Raw genomic sequence first — 18,486 nt, 5'->3', positions numbered from 1 at the left:
CATACCCGTGGGGTCTGTGGTGGATTTAAAAACGATTCTGCTGTCTGTATGGCGCCGCACTGGGAGGGCTGTGCCTGGCAGGCTGCTCGTGGCGATTACAGCGCCCTGCAGTACACCCCATTCCAGGGGAATGTGCTAGAGAATGAGCCGGGAAGTGGCAGTTTAAACCAGAACAGTGCCTACCCTCCTCCATACATACATCCCTAATTAAACTTTGAGACTGTTACTGAATTGCCTCCTAAGAATGAAGAGAAGTATTTGCTGGATTATTTTCATTTATAGTCATTAATAGATGGGGTTCTTATAATGAACTCTCTCTCTAGGTTTTGTATTGCTATTTTGAAGGACCTGTTGGCCATCTGTTTTTCGGTTTTGGTTTTTTTTTTTTAATTTTTTTTTAATCTTTAGAAGATGGCAGGGAAACTCTGCTAGAAGTGAGTGTGGGCAAACCTACCTTCTGGACACTGATGCCCAAGGACGTGACAGAGAGACTCAGACGTGAATCTGCAGCTCCTCTCTTTGAATCCCCATCACATGTGCCTCTCAGGAACTGAAAATGAGTGGGCATTTTATGTAGCGGTGCTCACTTTAATAAGAATGAGCTGGATTACCAAAGCTTCCACGTTGCATCAACTTTGAGCAAGTAACTGGGTTGCTCATTAGCATCCAAACAGAAGATACCAGTGGAATCATGGTCACCAAAGACTGGTGGGACTTTTCAGGAAAATCCTATGAACAGGGGCATGAATCACTATTCTGTATTTAGAGCTCTGCCCTGATCATTCATCCCTGAGATGCCTCATTTCATTGGTAGGAAAACAAGCCTGAAATGTCCTAGAAGTCACATACTGTCTTAGGAGCTAGAAAACACATTGGAAAATCAAACCCTTAATTTTGCATGTAATGCAACTGAGGCACAGGACAGCAGATGATTACCCAAGGTCTCACAGCTTGTTGCTGGTGCGGATGGGTTTTTGGCTGTCCCACACCAAAGTGGGCGTCTTTCTTTGTCATTCTTGATGGTTGTCATCTCCATCACTCTTGCTTCCTACCTAACTCTGGACTGGTTACCTGCAGGTTTTGTCTTGGCACCTCCACGTGGCTGCGGAACACTTTAACGGAAAAACAATTCCACCATCAAGTGTGTTCACCTCTTGCCAAGACAGTTATTCCTGACAGCAGGCCGGCTGATTGAGCCATAAACTCTAAAGGGTTGGAGAGGAGGGCAGGCAGGGGTAAACACCGGCCAGCCATTCAGCAAGTACTCTGAGCACAAGCCACCCAATCCCCATGGCTGCTAGGAAGAATATTCTCCCAATGCAGGCAGCTTGGCAAAGTGGTGATGGAGCCTGCCAAATGGGCAAGAAGAGGCCCCACTTGGATGTCACTTGATTTGTAGAGCTGGTATAGAAAGGCAGAAAAAAGTTGAGTGCTGGCAAGAAGGAAGAGAATAAAATTAAATTAAATTAAATACATTATTATGTGAGTTTTTTCCTTCTAAGTATGCTACTCAAAACATAGAGGATATGTTGAGGCTGTAATTAAGAGATATCTATCTTTTCAAATTATTTTGCTGCATATTATTTCTGCATGATATGTTTAAACCTTCCCCACCTCTAATGTGGCAAGTTTGCATCTTTTCTACCATTTTAAACCCCTTGGCAGAGCTGTATACATTAACAGATTGAAATGAGCTTTATTGAAATTTAGTTATTCTAAGTCATCTAAGTTGCAGAATCCCAATTTATTATGTATTTAAAGCATACCAGCACTGATTAAATCAATGCAAATTAGGTTAAATAAGAACAACATGAATCAACTGTTTCAGCAAAGTTGAGTAGAGAAATGACAACTTTTGAGTCCTCACAGCAAGCTGATATGGCTGTTTTTCATGAGTTTTAGTGTCATGCTTCTTAGGGTCCAGCACACAAAAATTTCTTTTTTAAAGAAAAGAGAAGAAAAGAACTCACCTACAGTTCTGATTTTTCTTATGTTTGATCTTTCATCTTTCTTTACCTGTCTTGTAAGAACATCTGATTCAGGTTATAATGTGGCTGTACGTTGTATAATGTATGATGTGTGTGTACTTGATCAAGCTCTTCTTTTGGACTAACCACAGGCTTCTATCCATACATGTCTCTCTTTTAGTGTTAGATGCTGATGAAAGGTACTTTATAAGCTTTGAGACCACCATTTCCATTTTTCGTATTTGTGTAGGGAAGGAGCTTGAGTCTGCCTTGCTGAGCCCCCACAGTAGCTGGGCATCAGGGAAACCACCCCAGGCTAGCAGGCCAACATGTGATTGGTGACTGGGGTAAGAAAGGATAAGAGTCTTGAAAATGTGGATTCAGCAAATAGGAAGGGACTCTGAGGTACATAAAGTGTGAATCTGATTGCCAAAACATGATCTGGAGCATGAGGAGGTAGAAGAGCATCCTTGGTGCATCCTTGGTGCATCTGGAGTGGCCAGACGCATTAGAGCTTGAAGGAGACAGGGTGATTAATTCCTCCTCTTCTAAAACTTACAAATTCACCTTTGCATGAATAAACCCTCCTGCTTTTTCTTGGCACTTCATGGTGGGGTAGGAGAGGTAGAGGATGGGCACATACAATTTTTTTTTTGATATGTCTTGTCACTCACATATTATCTCAACTGACAGCCACCTCCAATTGTTCATTTTAGTCAAAATAGTTTGTGAACCTGCAAGGGATGCAGGTGAAAAAACTCTGAAAGGAGCATGCATTCTGGGGCTGGGCTTTCCATTACTTGTCTTGGGAAGTGTTCGAGCCATAATTTTAATGTTCTGTCACCGCTTGCACCAGCATGGACCTTGATCTTTATGCTTCTGTCTTTAATTTTTAGTAGCAGTGAACCATGGCTTTTCTTTAGAAGGAAACACTTAGAGGAAAAGGAGGAGGAGGGTAGTCACAATTTCAAAAGGAGAGAATCACCTCTGTTGTTTTTGTGGGCACACAGCATACAGCCCAGCCAGCATTTATACAGTGCCTCTGAAGATGCAAGGGGTGAGGGTTGAGGGGGAGAGGGTGAGGGACCTATGGCTTCTCTCTGGAGGTCTAGTGAGGAGAATCAAGTAAAAAAGGGAAGCTAAATTTTTCTTAATAAACTTTATCCTTCTCTTAAAACAAGGCAATAATGCGGATAGCACTGAAGAAGCACCTATCATATGCAATGCATAATGTGAGCAATGGAAGTAAATGGAAGAAATGCAAAGACTCGTTGCTTTCATCCAGGAACAGTAAGTAGGAAAGTGAGTTAGACATAGAGGGACTTTGCTAATAATCTTATCTATACATTGCTCAGTGTTCGAGAGTAAATGCCTCCAGAACATACAAATGAGAGGAGCTCACAAACAGGTCATATGGGACCAGGGCTAAAAGGCTTAGTTGAAGGAAATAGACAGGAAAGGTCTTCATTGAAGAAAAGAGTTTGGGAAGTAGTTTTAAGGACTAAAGATGTAGGTGCAATGACAGGAGGGATGGACACTGTGGAGGTGTAAGTACAAGTATGGGGACTGGAATGCTTCTATTATGATGAAGAGATTAATTCCCTTGGAGAAGGTAGACAGGGACACATGGAATCTCTGTGCCGGGAAGAGGAAGTTGGTAAAGGCCTCGCAATGGTATACTAATTTTTTTAGTTTCAGATATTCCTCTAGTTTCCAAGGCTCAACACCTTAGAGTTATCTTTGACTCTCATAATAAATGCCTGGGTTAGTTCATGAGGCCTCTCCTGCTCTCCTGGGCACCGCCGTGCAAATTCCCTCTGCACTGCCTTATGCTCTGATGGTGTCGTGTTATACTGCGCTTCTGGCTATCCCCTCTCCATCATGGCTTACCTTCATTGTAGCTATGCTTCAAGGTTGGTGGTGAATTCCCCCAAGACTTCTTAACTGTTCCTTATATAAAGTGATCTATCATTTGTCTCAGCTCCGTTAGCAGCTTTCCTTTACCAATCACGTTTCTGCTCCTGTTCACTTTACAGGAGCATGACAATAATTTCTACTTCCGGTGTTTTAGAACTCGATGTACATTAACACCGTGGAGAGTAGAAGTTAAAAGGTCTTAAGTAGGATTCCTGCTTTGACATTTTCTATTGGTTGGATCTTACAACCATCATCACATCATCATCAGTGAAGCAGGGCTAAGGATAGCTATCTTAAAGGAATCTTGGGGAAATTCAATGAGATCATGTATATTATTAGTGTCTTGTGACTCAAAAGTGTAAGCCTGGGACTAGCAGCCTTAGAGCAAGTTAGAAACATGGAATCTTGGGCCGCCCCCCCCATATAAAATCTTTTTACCATTAGCCCCAGGTTAAAATTAAAATCTGAGAAACATTCTTTTGAAGCATTAACAAAATATAACCTGGAAAAGTAGTCTATGTACCACTGATTCTCTAGTTTGATAATTGAGAAATTTAAGAGCCAGAAGTGTCAATTGATCTACCCACGGTTGGTGGTAGAATTTGGACAAAACACCTTCTAAATCTTGTTCTCTCTCCTATTAGATTTCAAACACAGATTACAAAGTCTACATCTATCACACTACCCATCACTTAGTAGGACTCTAAATAAATTGGTTTTCTCACTGGAACAGCAGGGTGTGTAGAGCTGTTGTGTGTGTAAGCTTTAGGCATCCTTCAGCTTAGGTTACTCCCCAGTTTTATTACCACTGCCAATTTATATGTATTTCTCATGCACATTCAAGTTTTACCTTTTTATTATAGAAAAATGAAAAAAATCAGAAATTAAAAATGCAGATTAAGTCACCTCAAATTCAACCACCAAGAGAAAAAATGTTTTAGAGTTTATCTATTTCACATATATTTATATTTTCTAAAAATCTGATACCATTATACATATTACTTTGTAGCTATTTTTTCACTGTTGATATTTTCCCATATCAAGAATACAAATGGATAGGATCACCTTCATGGCTGCAAACCATTCTATTTTATTTATTTCACTCATCCCCACTTGTTAATCAATTAGGTTGTTTCTCTATGTTAGCTATTATAAAATGGTGATGATGAACATCTTATACAAATACTGCTATGGGCTGAAGACTTGTGTCACCCCCCAAATGCGTATATTAAAACCCAGTGCCCAGTGTGATGGCATTTGGAGACGGAGCCTGTACAGGCAATGAGGTCATGAGAGTGGAGCCCACAAGAATGGTTGTAGTGTCCTTATAAAAGAGGCTGCAGAGAGCTCGCGGGCTCCTTCTGCCATGGGGGACATAGTAGGAGGAGGGCTGGGTATGCACTTTGAAGGAGGTCCTTGCCAGACACCAAATCCACAGGTGCTTTGATTTTAGACTTCCCAGTCTCCAGAACTGTGAAAAATAAATGTTTATTATTCAAGTCACCAGTCTACAGTAGTTTGTTACAGCAGCCTCAATGGACCAGGACATAAAGCTTTGCATGTGTGGGAAAGTATATCCTTAAATTTTCATTTTAGAAGTGTAAGTGGAGTTCAAAGGATGGGGACTTTCAATACAGAATGTGCCAAACTGCCCTTCTGAAAGTTTACCCTCAGCAGCTTTTATGCTGCTTTCTCTCCTTGATAATCTCCACCACATCACTAATGGAAACATCTTTTGGTTCTCTCTTCTTCGTCTGGCTCAGGTACTGATGGAGATCCCTGCCTGAACCTGCTTTTGGTGCCTTGGAACCACCCCGCCTTCACATTCCCATTGTCTCACTCCTTCCTTTATAGGCAGTCCCCACTGCAGATGGAGGGTTGCCCTTTGAGGTCCTCATTGTTTCTCCTGGGAGTTTATGAGCATTTCATTCCTGCATCTTATTAAGTGGCATACCAGCCATATTGTTTTCACAAAGATATTAATATCTGAAAATAGTTTAATGTGGTGTGACTTAAGATGCTCTGTTTAAATATATTTGGGAACTGCACAGACTTTGCTCTGTTCTTTGATATTCACAGTACACTGTCTATCTCAATTACAACAAATCTTGTTTTTCATGTTTTTTTTTTCATGGTTTCACCCACTTATTTGGGACACCTATAAACACCAAAATAATGTACCAGCACAACTTTGGAAACATTTATTTAAATGTAGTACATTTAACTTTATTTTGGCTTCTCACTGCGTCAAGAAGTGATTCTAAGGTTTGGACTTTAAGCACCATAGCAATATGCTAGTGCAAGAACCTGCTTTTTTGTTTTTCCTTTGTTTTCTACCTTCCTTCCCCCTTCCCCCTTCCCCCTCCCTCCCTCCCTCCCTCCCTCCCTTCCTTCCTTCCTTCTCTCTCTCTCTCACTCTCTTTTTCTTTCTTTCTTTCTTTTCTTTCTTTCTTTTCTCTCCCTCCCTCCCTCTCTCTCTCTCTTTTTTTCATTCTTTCTGTCATGACTCCGAAATTTTTGAGGCTAGCTGGACAACTACAGTTCTTCTGTTTGGTATTAGACAGACTCACCTCCTTATCCCAGCTACAAATAATTGGACCAATTTAGTTCTGTGGTAAATTCTATCTCTGATATATTTTGACATTTAATCATCTTATTTTAGAGAATTTTCAAGATGTTGCTAATTCCTTTCTCACAGATAAAATGAAATTCCCTGAGGACAGACTTGTTATTTTCCCACTTTTAAGACCCTCTAATATCTACCTTTAAAGGTGTGGAATAAGATCACATATGAAAGACTATATATACAGAGCATAGGATTGTCACATAGCACAGGTAAACATACCCACTTTCTTCATTGTGCTATCTGGTGCTGTTCTGGGTTCACAGAGATTCTTACTGAATTGAGTTTATTAACTGGTTTGAAGTCTTACCTAATCAATAACCTAGAGAATCTGAGTTAAATATAAAAATTTCTATTTTATTTGAACATAAAAGTACAACATATTAACCCAGGAAGGTCCAACCTTTTGAAGTTGAAGTCACAAAGATTAATGCCATTTATATGTGGTCTCCTTTCACAGATTTATTTTGCTTAGAAAATTCCTCACCATCCCTAAGCAACGAGCCTTCTGTGGTGAATTAACCTGCCCAGTTGGATGCATTTATCTGTTTATTCAAATCATCTCCCATTCTCTGGAATCACTTCTTAATCTTCCAAGGCACCTTGAGAAAGTCTTTTTAATTATTTAGCATAAATGGCCATTGCTATTCTTATTTGTTTGTGTTAGTGTATATTACATGGAGGCTTAGCTGATAAGATAGAATTAGATAAAATGTGGTGTCTGCCTTCAGTGTTCTTAGATCTGGAGGGGAGGTGATGAGTAACCAAACAGCATGATCCCTGCTGTGGCAGAAATGTAAACAAAGCTGTGTTTGGAAAAATTCCTCTAGTGAATTGAGCAAGGCCAGTGAGAGGAGATGGGTAGAAGGAGGAGGAGCTGACCAGATGGACAGGGGAAGGCCACTCTGTTCAGTAGACAAAGTCTGAAAAAAATGCAGAGGCCTATGAGATGCTTAGGATGTGCGACACACAGGTATGAGAGGGAGAAGGAGGAGGAGAGATGAAAAGGGAGTGTTAGCTTAGTGCCAGATTGGGTAGACTTTCAACCTAGATTATAATTTCCAAAATGTGGGTGCAAGGAATATAATTCTGATGATAACCTTGAATATGAAGGAAGGGAAAAGGATACTGAAAGCAAGGAGTGTGGTTGCGAAGCCACCATGTCTGCCCCAATGTGAGACTGGCTATATAAACATTAGAAATGGACAGGACAGGACAGGTACACTGATCACTTTGTAGTGGGACTGACAGTTTTTAAATGGTACTTTAAGGAAAAAATAAAAATTTATTATGACTTCAATAGAATGGCTTGATCTAGGGTAGATGAGAGGCAAGACAGAGTATGAGGTGAAAGTACACTCTGACGTTTAGAGCTAAGAATAAACAGATGGAGATAGGGATAGAGGTCACAGCGGGACATAGAGTTTACGGATCTCTGGAACGCACTCGGCGGGGTTACAGTGGTGGCAGTATGTGCAGACTCCCGAAGAGAAAGATTAGAATACAGCTGACCTAGGACCAGAAGCCTCCTCAGTCCATCAAGGTCCCGCGGATGTGGAAAGCAGCTGGAGACCAGGGAGTGATAGGGCTAGTGCTACCTACAGAGTGCATGTTTTCCTCAAAGGATTCAGTCTGTGATTTTTAAGAATTCTATTCTATTAAAAAGCATGTAATACTACAGACTTTATTCAGCTTGTGGAATACCAGTTTGCAAAGCCTTTGGTAGTGATGATTCTGAACATGGAAGAATTAGGAGGGGGCAGTAGAGGTAGAGGTTGTCTCAATAAGGACAGTTTAAAAGAAAATTGAGAAACCTGCTCTTGTCCACTGTTTAATATATGGCATGGCCAAGAGACTGTAATCAATATGTATGTCATGTGGCCGTGAAACAGGAAAAAATGTGGTTGAGAATGACAAGTGTGAGAGGAGCCCAGATGGTCAAGGATCACAAACAATGGGGGAGAGTGCCCAACAATGTGTCGACCAGCAAAGGACAAGTGCAGCGATGGAGCTGCCAATCGAAGGGCCGCATCAGCGACTGGCTGATGTCGGGTGTATCCTTCCCCCAAAAGGGTTTGTCATTAGCATCTCAGATCAGTGTAAGATTCTTCCTTTGTGGATGGGCCTTGCATTGCCTCAAACATGAATGAAAATGATAAGTGGAAATCAAGTCTTTCAGAATGAAATTCTGTATTTGCATTTTAGCAGAAGAATCTGAGACATTGACTCACTTACTGAAAAGAACTTTTGAAATGTCTGACTCTATATTAGGCTAAAAATTATTCTGCCGTGTACAAGCTGTGTGACCGGGGCATGTGGCTTAACTCTTAGCAGAACTATTCAACATAGTAAAGTAACACATAAATACATTTAATTAGAAAAGTATTTCAAATTCTGTTGCATTAACTACTTATATCAATTTCTATCTTATGAGGCCAAAATTATACCACATAGATTGAAGACAGGAAGAAAAAATAATCATAAGCACAAATAGTGTTGTGTGTCTGTAACTAAACTCCAACTGCTGTTTCTTTAAGTATTAGTTTCTACAGTAGACTCTGTGTAAGCAAACGAACAAAACTTGGTGGTTAAAACAACAATCATTTTATTTAGTTCATGGTTCTGTGTGTTGGCTTTCAGAGATTCTCTGTATGGGCCAGGTTGACTATGTTCGCTCTAATGATGTGGCCAATTAGAGAATTAGCTGAAGACTGGATAACCTAGGGTGGCTTCACTCTTGGGATGGCAATTGGCAGGCTGTAGGCTTGCATGTGGCCTTTCTTCCTCCAGCCAGCCAGCCTGGGCACAATTGCGTGGTCATTGCAGGTTTCCAAGAGCAGCAAAACAGAGCAACTTCTAGCATACAAAAACTTTTCAAGTCTCACCTTGTAGCAAATTGCTGTTGTCTGGTGGCCAAAGTGAATCACATGGTCACCCTAACTCAAGGAGCAGAAAAACAAGCTCCATTTTCTGGATGGGAAGGGAAGAATTTATGGTCATTTTTGCAGGTTAAATAAAGTAGTAATGGCTTAATGTTACCATAACTTTAAGTACTAAATGCTCTTAAGTGATTTTTATTTCTCCAGCCATATGGCCCAAACAGGGTGGCCCGTAAACACCGTGGACCAGCAGCGGGAAGGGTTACTTGTTCTGTGAAGCCAACCAGAGCTTGTTAGAAACTCAGGGTGCCAGGCTCCACCTGCGATATACTGACTCAAAGTCTGCATTTCTACACGGTCCACAGGTGATTCATAAGCTCAGAAAGGTTTTAGAAGCACAGTATCTTTTTTTCTAATTCTCATAATTCCCTTTCCTAGGTTGCTATGTTTTCCTGTAGAGTGATAGATCTTTGATTTTTAAAGGTGCCAGAACTGTTTCCTTCAGCACAATTGAAACAGAACAAACACAGGTTTCAGCAGTAAAACAGGTTGCTTCTCAGCATGAATAGCTAGAGAAAGAGAAGGTATAACATTTTTCCGCTCAATTGTCCTTTGACTATAAAAATAGAAATTTAAAATTGCAGTACATAAATATTTAAAAATTATTGAATTTAACTAGGAAGCACCATTTAGAAGATAAGACAGAGTTTAAAGTAGAAATAGCTAGTTTCTACTAGCTGACCTTTTACATTGCTGAACAATTGCTTACTTAACTGGACCTTGGTTTTCTGAAGGTTGAAAGATTTACTCTTCAGTCTGTAGACCACATGTTAAACATCTCTAGGATGTGGGTGTGTCCCTTATACATGTAATAAGACCAGAAGACTTATTAAGCATCTAGTGTGTGCAGGCCATGGTCTAAACCCATATGAAGTACAAGTGTATTACAGTTTGTTAAATTTGCTTCATTTCAGGACTGAGAAGGGAAGGGAGCATGAACTTTTGACAATAAAAGTTTATTTCACCAGGCTGAGGACTAACAAGTGGCATCTAAAGACTTGTAGCTTATGAGAAGGAACCTGGTCACAACATCCAGTGTCTGCCACTAGTTTGCTTTTTACTTCAAGACTACAAAAAAAAAAAAAAAAGAGGAGAAGAAGAAGAAGAAGAAAGAAAGAGCGAGCATGAAAGCCTAATGCTGTTATTCTCTGTGAAGATTGCTTTGAGTGTTTTCTTTCTGGAATGGGATAACTTGTTTTTTGAAGCATTGAATACTATTTTAAATGTTTATACACTGGGGCTCTGTTCTTGTCAGTCAGTTGACCAGTAAGTAGTTAACAGATATCTGGTGAGCATTTAACATATCCAGCGTATTCTAGGTCTGGGTATTTAGTGGTGAGGAAGACTCAGTACCTTGTAAGCAAACAGGTAAATAATTTTTGGATACAAATACACTAGGGAAAGTTAAAATAGAACCATGCAGCAGAGAGAAATTAAGGGGCGGGGCCTACTTTACTTCAGGTTAGGCAAGGCTTCCTTCAAGAGGTGACATTTGAGTTGAAACCTGAATAATAAGTATGAGGCAGCCACTTAGAGCTCCAGAAGCAGACAGAATATCAAGTGCCAAGGTTCTAAGGACAAAACAAGCCCATGTTCAAGGGATTGTGAAATGACTAGCATGCAGGATTAAGGAGCGTTTTGAACAGAAGATGCACTTCCTTAAAGGGTCAATGCACCTTTTTATAAACCTGCACTTCACAAATGTTCACCAGCATCCTCATCAGCTCCATCAAACCTGATAGAGTGATAGCTCCATCAAACCTTAGAGACTGACTTACTCCATCTCAGGCACTAAACTGAAGCACTTTGATATATTAATTCCATTGATTTCTTGACAGTTCTATGAGATTCTATCATTACCCCAATATATGTGAGGAAATCAAGGCACAAAAAAATCTAAGCCACTTCCCTTAACAAAGCTGATTCTGGTGATCAGTGATTTTTTTCCATTCCCTAGAACCTTCTCTGGGGCAGTTAAGGGAGCTGGATGCCAATCAGCCTTTTGACTCTGAAAAGGTTTGATCTTGTACAGTCCATCTTTTCTGTGGCTTTCATCTAGAGTAGACCCAGCGAGAGAGAAGAGGAGGCAAAATTCCTCCTGGATTCCCACCCCTCTTGGCCCCCTTCTACCATCTGTTGCTATTTGCGTAGAAAAAGAACATAAAAGAGTACCAACTACCACGCACATTCAGCAATCTCATTTTGTATGTGGGAGTCTGGATTCATTACAAGTTCCTCCAATTCTCCCTGTACTTACAACACCCGTCTAAACATAACCCAGTGAAGTCATGGGAATGGGTGATGATCAGCTGCATGATGGTGAGACGTCAGCGTCCAAGTGCATCATCTGCTACTTCCTAGTAATTGTCTTCTGGTTCAGGAACATTGTGTTTTCCAACAACCTCAAAGTAAATAATGCTCATTTCAGTATTTCCCTGGCCTCCACATTGTCCCTTCAATTCTAATTCATATGAAGTCCCACGTCCTTTTTTATGGTTTCCATTGTCCAGACTATTCACTTATCCATTTACAAATCCATATGTCCATCCATACATTCAACCACCATATAATAGGTACTTACTTGCATTAACTGTGTGAAGTGCTAGAACGTATAAAATATTGGGAGAGTATTTCCTTTTTTAAAAAAACCGAGATCACACTCCCAAAGTCCATATTAGGTCTCTTCTTCTTTTGAACTCTTACTCATGTAAAAACTAAGTGCTCTGTTAAATACTGCATAAATTGGCCTCTAGTTGTTTCTAATCCCCACCATTTTTTTTTACATCTCCTAAGTTGAAATTTCTCAAGAGTAAAATTCAGATTATATTTCTGCTGGACTAGAGTGACCCAAACATAGAGTTGGAGTATTCATGTTTAAATTCTGGTTTTGTTATTGACTAGCTATGTGGTTTCGGAGGTACAAGTCTTCTCTATCTAGATAATGGAACTTGGATGGGAGGATTTCTAATGTCTTTGCTAGCTCTAACATTCATGAATCTATGAATTCTAAAGTATCTACCAAGGCTGGAATGGGAAGGGAACATTCCATGTAAAGGTTTCAATAGCATGTTTCAAGCTTCTAGTTCTAATCTATTTATACTGTGGGTGGTTTTCTAACTGTAATGTAACTTTGCCACTGACCTAAAGACCAAACCAGAGTAAATATAAAGACAAGCAAAAAATCAGATTGGGCCTTTCTTGTGAAGCTAGCTAGGCCTTGAACTGGGTCTTCAGCTAGGCAGGGATTCTTTCCCAGCCTTTAGATCAATACAGACAAGAACTATAACCTCGCACTAAGACAACTCCCTATTTCTACCTTGACTGGGTTGCTGTATCTTACACGAGGCATTCAACAGCAGCAGTATCCAAATGGTCCTAGAAGAGGTTTTGATGTATGTTTGGTTGAACGATTGATAACTGATGATTAAGGACGGTAGGCTGTTGGGGTCCAATCTTGTGTTTTACGAGCTGCTGTCAAAGGAAGATCAAACCCTCTCATAGATGCGAGCCTGGCCTGATTGCAGCCCTTCCTACTCCAATGGTCATCCTTAGTTCTTTTGACCATACCCGTAGGTTAACTATATTCAGGTAGTAATAACCCTGTATGGGTAATCATTTAAAAAATATATAAAGCTCTAAAAGAATATAAATTCATCTACTTGGTTTCAATATAATTGCTGTTTCAAGGAAGTCTACAACTGTGAACTATTGTTCAATAGAATTCAACTATTTCCTTTCAATATAATTGCCTAACAAGGGCTGAAGGACACCAACCAGTTCTTTTGTTATAAACAACCAAATAGTTGTTTGACAAAATGAAACTGGCATATTGCCAAACTGGCCACATCTCTTCAAACCCAAAGAGTTTGCAGTCATTGTGAATATGGCGAAGGCTTCAGAAATCTTTTTTGAAGTCCAACTGTACTGTTCAGGACAGTATTCAACCAACGTGGAAAGCAAAGTACTGTTACCTCTGATGGTTTTGCTCTTTCCAAATCCCTGAGGGCTGAAAAAGACTTTGGTGATGTGGATATAGGAAGATTCTATCGGGGCCTCCATTTCCAGCACTCTTTCTACTCTGATGCCACTGCCACCTAGAACAACATTCCGGCTGTCATAAGAATTCATGATTTATAGAGTAAACTGAATGGCATTTACCACCCACCTAACTGCAGCGGTGTCAGCAGGGTTAAAATGAGACATATTAAAAGCCCTCCAGGAAGATTTGGTGTTCTCTATAAAGACAGTAACAACTCAGGCACCAGGCCTGGGCTGCTGCAAGGAGAAGTCTCTTCCTGTGGCCTGCTGGGAGGAAATGAGGCGAGGTTTTTCACCCAACTATTTTGAAAAAAGATGAGGGAAGAATCACATGTTATAAAGTAATAATCTGAACATCAGGGAATAATTTTGCTCTGATTTTGAGATTTCTCTACTGCTTTAACCTTGGGAATTATTTTTCATCCATATAATAATTTCAAACAACTCAAGGATAAATGTAAAGTTATCTCTCAGGACTTAAGTTTCTTCCTTCATAAAATGGGATTAATGTCTTGCTTTATAGAACAACTTTTAAAAAATAAACACAAGCTGATCCATATCCGGTTGGTTTTAAAGTTGCATTCCACAGCTGTGAGGATGTATTATCATCATCATCATCACTACCATTAATAGTAGACAGGCATTTGGCATTGTCTTTTTCCTCCTCTTTGGCCATTTGGCCATTGTTATTTCCCAGCAAAGCGGGGTCTACTTTGGAAGAAAGCTTTAGTGTTTTCCTACCTATTTCTCTTTTGACTCCAGCAGCCCTTGTGCCTACCTTCAGCAATGAGCCACGATTTACCTTCTCTGAACTGTGATACAGTAAACTGCCGGTCTCACAGAGTGATTAGAGAAGGAACAGAAAGAAATCACTCTTAGATGATTGCCATGTGGAAGTATAGTCCTTACTTTCATTTTTTATTAATTTACTTCTTACCAAGCGTAGTATGAAAAGAAGTGACTAAAAAGTTATTTGGTTAGATTCAGACTTAATTATGAATATTAGACTTAATAATTATTCATGTCTTGCCCCTTTTACACCATAATTTTTGGATATTTAAAGTAAATCATGGATCTCATAATATTTTACTTCTACACATTTAGTATATATCACTAAAAAAAGACTTTTCTTCATAACCACAATACCATTGTCACAGTTTAGCAAATCGATGGTAATTTCTTAGTATGGTCTAATATGCAGTCCCTACTCAGATGCTTTCCATCATCAGTCCTCAAATTCGAATTTCTCTTCTTTTCTTTTCTTTTTTAAGTAGATCCGTTTGAATCTGGATCCAAACTGTGTCTCCACATTTCATTTTATTAGGGAAGTAATGTATCCGAGGGGATCAGATGGGAAGAATAACTCTAGGAATACTCCTAAGCAGCTGAGTCCACCAGAGTATGCCAACATCAGTATTCATTCATCCATTCACTCAACTACCTGTCTATCTACCTACCTGTCTACCTACCTACCCATTGATCTATCTATGTGTCTATATGTTAGATATTGTAGCAAATATAAAAATAAGTTTGACATTGTACATTCTTTGACATATATATAAAAATGACTAAAAAGAAGCAATATAAGAAAAGTCTATAATTGACATAACATGTGGGAACTCAATAACCTACCACATAAATACTTACCATGGTTAGATTAAAACAGAAGGGCCTCCTAGAGAAACAAGGAAGATCAACTTTAGTGAAGAGGTTGGTTATTTCACATGGTGGGGGGGGCGGGTTGGGGAAAGGTATTTGATGCTTCTCCAAACATGTCTGGTGGTAAGGAGACCTAGACCAAGTCTGACTGGGGGACACAAATAATCCTAGGGGAGTTATTAATACTACAAAGCACAGATTCTGGGGAAACGCACATAGAGATGAAGTAAGAGAAGTATGTTAGAACCAACCAGCGATTTGTCTTGAGTATGTTATTTCTTTAATGAACAGCGTATTTTGAAATAAGCTGTGATGTATAGTGAATTAATAAATTGTATGCAACTACAACCACGGATAATTGTGGGATGTATCTTTTTTTTATTAAAGCATTGATGTGGGCTTTAAAAAAGTCTGTCTTTCAAATATATAAAAAGGCTATATGTTCTAAATCCTGTTAGCTGTGACAAGGTTTAATTTTTGTGACTGTGTATACATGGAGTCATAGGCTCTGATGGATGGTAAAATGTTAAATCGCCAGTGGTGGGAAATATTAATGCAAGTTTAGTGTTTACTGTGACTATATTTAATCAATACCTTATTTCTGCTAACATGTTTTGTGAGGCTGGCTCTGTCATGGGAGGTAATCTATACCCTAGGAAAAGCGATAGCCCTTCTGAAGGTGCTCTGTATTTTGTTTTATTTTGTTTTTTAAAGGTGTAGTAGGCTTCAGAGAAGATGGATATTCCTCTTACTTGGGAAACAACAGAACAAAACATGATATTATATGTGGTCATAATTTTTTCATGATGATGTTTGAGACATTCTCGATATGTGTAGAATTTCACAGAACCACTTTATCAGAACACTAAGCTCTTTTTTTTTCTTTCTAAAGAACAAGTTAATTATCTTCTGATGAGCTTGCTTCATTCTCTTCTTTCAACCACCAAGCTTTTCAGACGGGTTAGAGGCACTACTTCAAACTCAGTCTTGGCCCTTGGCAGTAAAATACCCAGGGCTGATACAGTGGCTTCCCTAAGCCCCTCCATTTGTGTGGTGTAAAAACAGACCCACCCATGGGTACCTGTGTTTTCTGGAACTGGAGAGAGACTGTGCCTTCCGCAGCTCACACTCTGCGCGGAGCCACTTCCCCGAAAACCGGATAACCTATTTACCATTGTCATAGTAACACACACACTTTGGGCCCACGTAGACTTAATCCCGAGAGGCACTTGTTCCCTTGCCTGGGAAACTGTGCTCCCTCCCGGCAGGGCTGGCTGCCGCCTCCGGCTCCTGCAGCTCCAGGCAGCGGCTGCGGTTGCAGCGAGGACAGCGGGTCCCCACTCGCCCTCCTGGACCCAGCGCAGACGCGCTTCCCTGCACCCACCACGGAGGCTAGTGTTACCATGACAATAGGAAATGCGTGTCAGGGGAGATGAGTGCCAGTGCCGCCTTTCGCGTTTTCTGAAACCAAGTCACTTTTGCTAGTTCGTCGGCACTTGAATTCTCTCTGCACTCAGTGCCAATTGGGGGCCAACCCGCCAAACCAACCTGGGCCACCTCGTAATCCAAGACAGTGTGGACAGGTCAGACCATTTCCCTGCCCCTCCTAACCAGCAAAGGAGAAGCTACCTTCCAGCCTCCTTCCCTGTGTAGTCAGTCCGCCACCTGCCATTTCCAAAAGTCACTGAACAGCATGTTATTTGGGAAAAGGCAAAACTGGGGATCGCTGTTAACAGGAAGAGAAACTCGGGCTCTTGGAGATGAGCTATCTTCTTGAAAAGAAGTGGGTGCCCCGTGGCATCACCACTACCCGCCTCCAGGCTCAGCGCTGGCACCAGCCTTGTTACTGGTTGCACCGTTCCCCTTCTTCTTTGCATGTGGCTCAGTGGCTGCCAAATCTGACCGTGCATCATCACCCCCGGACAGCTTTTGGTTTTGACTTCATCAGATTCTGAGGCTACAACACACCCCCACCCTCCAGTTTCTGTTAAAATAGGGGAAAAGCCATGGAATCTGTACTTTCAGGCAGCTCCTCGGGGTAATTATGATATGCATCCAAATTTGGGAATAATTGCCTAGATCTTTCTTTTTCATTTCTAGTTTTTCCCCTTATCTCTCCCCCTTGTTGCTTGCTGTCTCAAATTCAACTCCTCTTTTCTCTCCTCATCACTTCCTCTCTCTCTCTCTCTCTCTCCCTCCCTCTAGCCCCCAATCTTAGAGTACCTGTTGAAGATGCAGGCATTGTTCTAGATGCTTGGGAGGTTATGATCTTTGCTTCCTCATGGCATTACTGGTCTCTCATCATTGACCTTCTCTTTTGCCCTTCTCCATACCTGCCATCTCCTCTTCCTTTCTCTCTATATCTTCACCCTGTTCCCTCCACCCCATCCCTTCCTTCCTTCCTTCCTCCCTCCCTCCCTCCCTCCCTTCCTTCCTTTCTTCCTCCCTCCCTTCCTTCCTTCCTTCCTTCCTTCCTTCCTTCCTCCCTTCCTTCCTTCCTTCCTTCCTTCCTTCCTTCCTTCCTTCCTTCTTTCCTTCCTTCCTTCCTTCCTCCTTTTCTTCCTTTCTTTAATTTTTCTTTCTTATCGCTACTTGTGATTCCATTTGTATTGCTTAGCACCCCAGATGTCACGTAGGATCAAAAGGTGCTGGCATCTAGCTGGGTTTCCAAGATGAAGATTCTTCCCATCATAGCTTAGAGGACCTTTTTAGATCATGAGGGACAAGGCAGAAGAAGGAAGGTGATTTTTTTCCCCTCCTAATACTTTGCTAATTACATGGCATTTTCCTTTTCTAGAGCTCAGGGTGAAAAATAAGTCAGGTTACTCTCAGCTACCATTAGAAGCATTTCAGTTTTCATAATGTTTAACAACTTCTTTATTATACACGCTTTCCTTAAAGTTGCAATTAAAGATTGTCCTCCAGTCAAAAGAAAGCATGTAAAAATGGGGCTTGCGTTGAAAGAAAATACAGAGTAACCTCTGTGAATTAATCCCCTTTATTATTCAGGCTGCTGTTTTACACAAAGATACTGCTTTGAACATGAACATCATACATTGTCACAGATTTACTTGTTCCAAAGTTTCAATTATAGCTGTGTGACTCTGAGTACAAAAGACCTTGAGAACCTCTCTCCAAAGTTCGGGGATGTGGTCTGAAGGAGTCTGCAGCAGAGGCATAAAACACTCCCTTGTTCCTTACAGGCTCCTCCAGGCAGCGGGAGGCCTTGCCACGAGTCTTAGCTGCAGGCGTAGGCGGGCTCTGAGGACGTGCTGCTCGGCCCCGAGCTCACTGCCTCAGCCTTCTTGAGGATTGGAAGTTGAGGGCTGCGATCATCACGACC

General features: G+C 40.8%; 1 protein-coding gene across 4 annotated transcripts in view; it reads left to right on the top strand.

Moving 5' to 3' along the window:
• Nucleotides 1-18,486, top strand: part of CTNNA2 (catenin alpha 2) — a 1,072,448-nt gene that overhangs the window by 723,258 nt on the left and 330,704 nt on the right. The window lies entirely within an intron of this gene.

The sequence above is a fragment of the Desmodus rotundus genome, chromosome 5, assembly GCF_022682495.2.
Source record: "Desmodus rotundus isolate HL8 chromosome 5, HLdesRot8A.1, whole genome shotgun sequence".
Lineage (NCBI taxonomy): Eukaryota > Metazoa > Chordata > Mammalia > Chiroptera > Phyllostomidae > Desmodus > Desmodus rotundus.
This window is presented reverse-complemented; position numbering and strand designations above follow the sequence as displayed.